At 43.4% G+C, this 7,565-nt stretch overlaps 1 long non-coding RNA gene across 1 annotated transcript in view; it reads right to left on the bottom strand.

Annotated features, from left to right (window-relative positions):
* Positions 1–7,565, bottom strand: part of LOC145716976 (uncharacterized) — a 34,296-nt gene that overhangs the window by 4,945 nt on the left and 21,786 nt on the right. Inside the window, exon 2 of the long non-coding RNA XR_014139928.1 lies at positions 1,804–1,924. This is a non-coding gene — a long non-coding RNA (uncharacterized LOC145716976). The remainder of the gene's footprint in view (positions 1–1,803; positions 1,925–7,565) is intronic.

Below are 7,565 nucleotides of genomic sequence, written 5' to 3'. Positions count from 1 at the left end.
GGATAGATACTTTCCCAAGACTTAGAACAAGAATCAAAATACTTTAGGAACTGGATGGTAGAACTAGATCAGGCAGAGAAACCAAGTATGGCCTGGCTGGGAACTTGTTAGAAATGCATACCCAGGGCACCTCAGTTGGTTAAGTGTCCAGCTCTTGGTTTTGGCTCAGGTCATTATCTCAGGGTCATGAAATCGAACCCCATGCCAGGCTCTGCACTGGGCGTGGCGCCTGCTTAAGATTTTCTCTATCCCTCTGGCCCACCCAAGCCCGCATGCTCTCCCTCCCCTCTACAAGGAAGGCAGGAAAGAAGGAAGGAAGGAAAAGGAAGAAGGAAGGAAGGAAAAGGAAGAAGGAAGGGAAGGAAGGAAGGAAGGAAGGAAGGAAGGAAATGAAATGTTTGCTGGATCTGAAACTAAGGTGATGTGAGATGCTCTGGGAAAAATCCTCACCACCCAAGGGCACCTGAGGCTAAGTCATCCCAGAAAGCCAAGCTTAAGTTTTTATACAGGAAAGAGCTTTGGAGCCAGACTCTGACTTGGGCAAACAAAATGACGTCAAAGGACCTGTGGTCACTAGTACAGTGAATCAGAACCAAGGAAGCGTTTATTCGAAGGGGCCTGCTCGAGTCACAAAGAGCCTTCCCTCCTACAGACAATGCCAGCACCATCCCCCTTTGCCACACTCCACACTGCTCCTCCAGTTCATTTGGCCAAATCAATAGATCCGACCCAGAAGTCTAGTTTCAGGAAAACTGCTGGAGCCTCGGTAGGCATCTGTTTTCTTATATTTGGAAACTTTAAGAGCTCCACAGAGAACATCTCAGCAAACAAAACCCACCCCAAACCCTGTCAGTTCAGTGGAAACTAAGGGCTTCCCCACACAAGTGTCCCCATTTGGACAACGAGAAAGACCTTGGTATGTGCCTAGCTCTTGCTATACTTTAAGTCATTTAGCGTCATATTGACGCTCTTTCACAGATGATGGATCTGAACTCAGAAACATTAAGGCACGTGCAGGCACACTGGGATTTGCTATCTGCCCTGGAGTGTGCCATTCACACTCTATTAAACTTAAGCTCTGACACATAGCTAGAATCCACTCAGGCAGGGGTTTTAAGCTTAAAAAGACAGGAATTATGAAACAAGCACATGAAAAAAATTCCAACCCCATTCCAGTGGACCACGGACTGGCCTATAATCAGGGGTTAAAGTGTAACTAAGAAAAAATACATCCCAGCATCTGTCAAAATAAAATTTAATGCCTTGTAAATCTCATTTAATTCCTACTTAAAATTGAATCAGTAAATAGATAATACTCACTCTTAGTTCTTTCAGTAAAAGCTTGTGCATAATTAATCTTTAGAAGCCAGTGCAACCGATGTCTTTAATATTTTCAGCAAAGTACTTACCACTGTTACATAATTCTGCTACCTCAAAGATGATGGAAAAAACATGACTTACCAGAATGACCTATAACCCCAGACACTAAAATACCTTGCCAGGCATTTATTCTGAACCTCGGGAGTTGGATTTATATGCTCTAGCCAGGAAGGAGCTCAATTAGTGCTCAACCAATCGTGGCAAAGTTATACCTATCAATTCAGACCATAAATGCAGGTACGATGTTTCTGTTCCTCAGTAAATACGACATTACAGTTAAACTTTCTCTGATACTGAACAATTTCTCTATCAGCAACATTCAAAATGGAGGCCTTGACTACCTCTAGGATGTGAAACAATTTACATCAAACTCTAGGTGCAGGAAAGCCGGTAACCAGGTTGATGAGAGAAAAAAGCAAGTACCTGGTAAAGCAGGCTGTCCGCCAGCACGTGTCTGGGCTTCCTGGAGAGCTCGTGCTGGGAGGCACCGCTGGGGTGCCAATCCCACTCACAGGGAGATGATAATAATGTGGTGCTCCGCACCCTGAAAAAGACAATGTGGTTAAAAATCCAACATGGTCACGCCCAGCACAGTAAGATCTTGGGAAACGCACTTAAGTTCACATACTGTGCTATTCAACCATCTATAACATGGCTTTTAATACATTTACAGAGTTGTGCAACTGTCACCAAAATCCATTTTAGAGCATTCTCATTACTTCAAGAAAGAAACCTTGGGGCACCTGGGTGGCTCAGTCGGTTAAGCCTCGACTCTTGATTTTGGCTAGGTCATGATCTCTTGGTCATGGGGTAGAGCCCCATGTCAGGCTCTTTGCTCAGCAGGGGAGTCTGCTTGAGATTCTCTCTCCCCTCTCCCCCGCACACCTCTCTATCTCAAATAAATAAATAAATCTTTAAAAAAGAAAAAAACCTGCACCCCTTAGGCCTCATCCCCCATTGCTCCAGTTCCCTCCTCCCACCTGGCAACCACGAATTCAAGTTTTGTCTCTACACATTTACCTACACTGGATGTTTCAGAAGACAGGCTCATATAATACGTGACCTTTTGTGACTGGTTTTGTTTACTTAGCATAATGTTTTGGAGTTTCACCCATGCTCGAGCATGTCTCAGAACTTCACCCCTTTTTGTGGCCAAATAATATTCCACTGTATGGATATACTATAGTTTATGTTTTTATCAGCTGACATACACTTGGGTCGTTTCCACTTTTTGGCTATTATGCACAAGTGTTTTTTGTTTGTTTGTTTGTTTAAAGATTTTATTTATTTATTTATTTGAGAGAGAGAATGAGAGACAGCACAAGAGGGAAGAGGGTCAGAGGGAGAAGCAGACCCCCCGCTGAGCAGGGAGCCCGATGCGGGACTCGATCCCGGGACTCCAGGATCATGACCTGAGCCGAAGGCAGTCGCTTAACCAACTGAGCCACCAGGCGCCCTGTTTGTTTGTTTTTTAAAGATTTTATTTATTTGACAGAGAGAGACACAGCAAGAGAAGGAACACAAGCAGGGGGAGTGGGAGAGAGAGAAGCAGGGTCCTCGCTGAGCAGGGAGCCCGATGCGGGGCTCGATCCCAGGACCCCGGGATCATGACCCGAGCCGAAGGCAGACGCTTAACGACTGAGCCACTCAGGCGCCCCTGCACAAGTGTTTAGACAGGCAGTTTTCATTTCTCTCAGTGTGTATCTAGGAGTGGAATTGCTGTTCCTAATAATTTCAGCCTTCAGAAAATGGAGAAAATCAGTACCCATGTAAAACCTGGCACCACCAATCCACCTGAGGGGTGTCCTGAGGAACAAAATCTTGTGAGAATTCACTTTTCAGGTAAAAAAAAAAAAAATACTCAGCAGGTGGGAAAATATAGAGAAAATTTTTTTTAAATTATAGTAAAATACACTTAACATAAAATTTGCCATTTTGAAGTAAACAATAGAGGGGCGCCTGGGTGGTGCAGTCGGTTGAGCAACTGACTGTTGATTTCAGCTCAGGTCACAATCTCAGGGTCATGAGATCTAGCCCCACATCAGGCTCTGCACTCAGCAGGGAGTCTGCTTGAGATTCTCTCTCTCCCTCTCCTTCTGCCCCTCCCCCCACTTGTGCACGGGTGCTTGCTCGCTCGCTTGCTCGCTCTCAAATAAATGGATAAATCTTTTTAAAAAAGTAAACAAGAGAGAAAACATTTTAAACTAAAAGGGAATTCATCTTTTCACAGCATTTATGATACTGGCTCATCTTCACTTTTACATTTGTGGATTGCCCACAATTCGAAAAGATGGCAGATACTTTTTTTTTTGTCCCCTCATTCCAAGGAAATCCAACAAACATCCCTTCTGCACATTTTTATTAATCCTACATATGCCCTTTAAACCACACAAGGAGGCAAGCTCACTTCTGGGCGAGGCATAGGCCCCGGCAGCTTCACACAGGGCAGTCATGTCCAGTGGGAGGAAGAATGTGGCTTCTCACCAGTTCTGGACATACTCTTCTGTTTGCTAGACAAAGTGATATTGTAGTATCTATGCAAAACACCCCCTACACAATGAAACAGAAATAAAGAATAGTGTCGATTTTATTTATACAGGCAGGGGACACATTTCCCTTCTCCTACAAGGATCAGCAGGAAATGTAGACACTGGCTAAAGCAAGGCCATCTGGACATCCTACAAAGCAAGCAACAGGATTAGAGCCCGGCCCATGCATGGTTTCTATTATTACTTCCAAAGATAAATAAATGGCCAGCAAATCAAGATGGGCTTGGTTATGCTTTTGGCCTTAATAAGAAATTTTTCTACAGGTATCAGCTCCAAAAAGTGCTTGCTTCTTGTATTGAATCAGATTGCTTTTCTTTTTTTAAGATTTTATTTATTTATTTGACACAGAGAGAGAGAGAGAGGAATCACAAGTAGGCAGAGTGGCAGGGAGTGGCAGAGGGAGAAGCAGGCTCCCCGCCGAGCAAGGAGCCCGATGCGGGACTCGATCCCAGGACCCTGGGATCATGACCTGAGCCAAAGGCAGACGCCTAGGTGCCCCGAATCAGATTGCTTTTTAATTAAATCAGTTTTCTACATTTCTAAAACATCTTGGTTTTAACTTTCTTTGATAAGATTCCCAAGGTTTTTGACATGTGTTGGAGCCACCAGTAACAACCAACCATTTCTAAAATACACCAATATTGATTTAGGGCTACTTTTAAATTTAGAAATAGCTTGAGAAAGAACTAAATTATATTCTTTGTTTCCAAGAGTATTGACAGATAGTAAAATTAATGTTAGGTAACATGAAAAACTTGACAAAATTTTAAAAGGAAAATCCATAGGTGGATCAGTATTTTTGTGTTTGAATGTCAATTCCTTTAAACATTTTTTTTTCTTTATTTCTGGCTATACTGACACTGAGTTAAGCACAGGCAAATCTTTGCTGAGCACCTACCATGTGCCGGGCATTGGGATAAACATACACCTGCAGAAACCATCCAAACGGTGCTTCAGTGAACTTGCAACATGCAGCCCATTGGTGGGTAGCTGGTGGTTTGGGCCTATCATGTGACTACAGTTTACAGAGGTGAAGTCCAGGCACAGCCCTGTTTGCAGACAGCAAGACGAAGTACTCAAAAGAAGAGGACATTGGTGGCCAATGAATTCCTTGAGGTTTTGAAAACTGAATCATGACCTGACTTCCAATTATGTTTTAAAATGCAAAAGCAGCTGCTCTTGAATATTATGCAGTATTACACATTGCAGCAATTGTAATATTTCTTAAAAAGAATGAAAGGACCTAAATTCTTGGCAAAAAATTTCAGCCTCCTTATTTAGTCAACCAGCCCAATAGGGATCTCTGGTCAGAAGGCACATGGGCAGATTTCCCTCCACAGAAGCGCAGCCAGCCACCTGCCTTTTTATCACTGTCACCTCTAACCGGGGGGGGGAGGGGGTATTGGGACTGCAGGCCCTCAGGAAGATCGGAAAAGTTTGAAGCGGGGCGCCAGGCTGGCTCAGTCAGAGGATCATGTGACTCTTGATCTCAGGGTTTTGAGTTTGAGCCCCACGTGGGGTCTAGACATTACTTAAGTAAAAAAAAAAAAAAAAAGTCTGAAGTCCAGAGGAAAGCAAGTATGCTCATGGAAAGCCCTTCTCAAGGTGCTTGCTCCTCAAAGTGTGGGTCATGGACTGAACCATGAGCATCACCTGGATCATCCACCAGTCATCACCTGGGCTGACAGCAGGACCTGGAAGCTAATTAAAATGCAGACTCCCAGGCCCCACCATGATTACAGAATTAGAATCTGCATTTTAAGAGTGACGCGTATGTACATTAAGATGTGAGAAATAAGACATCAGAGTGACTCTGAAAGATTTAGATCTGATTAGTGAAATTCATCAGTAGGAGAGTGCCCCTGCTAGGTTACCTAGAAAAGAGATTTTACTAAAAGCTTAGTGAAGGATAGTCCCATGTCCAAAGGAAGACTGTGTTAGGTGAAAAGGGAGTCAGCAAACAAAAGAATGAGAACCAGCAAAACAATGTTTAGTCCGTGTGTATTTAAAGAACTCAAAGTATTACAGATACAAGAAAGATCTCGTTGTCCTGTGACATAGCGCTCTTTCATCAGGCTTCAGGGAATGTTCTCTTAAAAAAAAGAACAAGAAAGAGAGGGAGAGGGGGAGAGAGAGAGACAACATTCAACTTTATTAAGAATCACTTTGGAGTGAATAGTTTGACTTCTGTTTGGCTTGACTTGGGGAAATGAGGAGAAGCAGAGGTGGTTTTACTTAGGGTATTTACTCATTCCAATGGCTAGAAAAGGTTATCTCCTAAAAGAAATGAATAATGTGGCAATCCATTTACACATCTGAATCGCGTGGGTCTGTTTAGGGAGAATCCCTCAAGGACTGATCCTGAGCCAGAAACCAAGAACATTCGGTTGCTGTCTGAGGGCCAAGCCCTCGGTCGTGGTGACTCAAATGAGTCTCAGTTTCACACTTGTAAAAATCAAAGACCGAATTAGAATTAGGGAGTGATGAAGATATAGACCTTGTGTTGCACCTCTCCAATTTTCTGTATTAGTATGTCCCTCATCAATCACAATATTTATTTTCTGCTAAGCCCAGACTTGACCTGGGTGCCCTCCCTAACTCGACACTCTCAGCAACCCACACATCAACTGGCTTTGGCATGCCACAGGAAACCTGTCTGCTGTCCCTGACAAAAGGTCCTCCCAGCTCTAAACTTCTGTCATTCTGGGACAGAAGTCCAGTCTACGATATGTCCCATCTCCAGGGGCTACTTAAAGAATCACAATTTGATGTGATGTAATGAGCACTGGGTATTATATAAGACTGATGAATCACAGACCTGTACCTCTGAAACCAATAATACATTAAATGTTAATTAATTGAATTAAAAATTTTTAAACGTTAAAAAAATAAAAGTAAAGAATCACAATTTGGCCATTACGACATGTTTTCCATGGCCCTCACTAAACACTAACTCACATGGACTCTCCCAGGGTCACTATATACCCCTTGCCCTCTTGGTGCCTATATACACTTCTTTTCCCTCTCAAGACACAGGAAAACAATGAATAATAATGATGATGATGCCTCAGGATTCCATTCGAAAGCATCCCTAAAATTTCTTCAAGAAATAGCTAATGTATTTCTAATAATAAAAACTACCTTTTACAGGTGGGAAGAAAATCTACCTAAATCAAATGTCTCAACAGTAGCAGTATTGACATTTTAGGCTGGATAATTCTTTGTTCGGGGGGAAGGGAGCCGTCCTATCCATTTTAGAATGTTGGACAGCATTCCTGACTTCCACCCGCTTGATACCAGTAGCAACTCCCCAGGCTGTAACAGTCACGATTGTGCCCAGACGTCACCAAATGTGCCCTGGGGGGCACATCCCACCCCCTCCCACGCCTCCATTGAAAACTTCTGACCTAAATGATTATAGTAATTCTCTTAGGGAGATGGGATTACGGATGATATTCCCCCTGATTTTCTTTTCCTGGGATCGAGCCCCGCGTCGGGCTCCCTGCTCGGCGGGGAGCCTGCTTCTCCCTCTCCCGCTCCCCCTGCTTGTGTTCCCTCTCTCGCTGTCTCTCTCTCCCTCTGTCAATTAAATAAATAAATAAAATCTTTAAAAAAAAAAAAGAGCATTTGAGGGGG

This window comes from Leptonychotes weddellii, chromosome 14 (assembly GCF_054177405.1).
Source record: "Leptonychotes weddellii isolate Sample4059 chromosome 14, ASM5417740v2, whole genome shotgun sequence".
In the NCBI taxonomy this organism is placed as follows: Eukaryota; Metazoa; Chordata; class Mammalia; order Carnivora; family Phocidae; genus Leptonychotes; species Leptonychotes weddellii.
The sequence above is the reverse complement of the archived record's forward strand: the minus strand, read 5'-3'. Positions and strand labels throughout refer to the sequence as shown.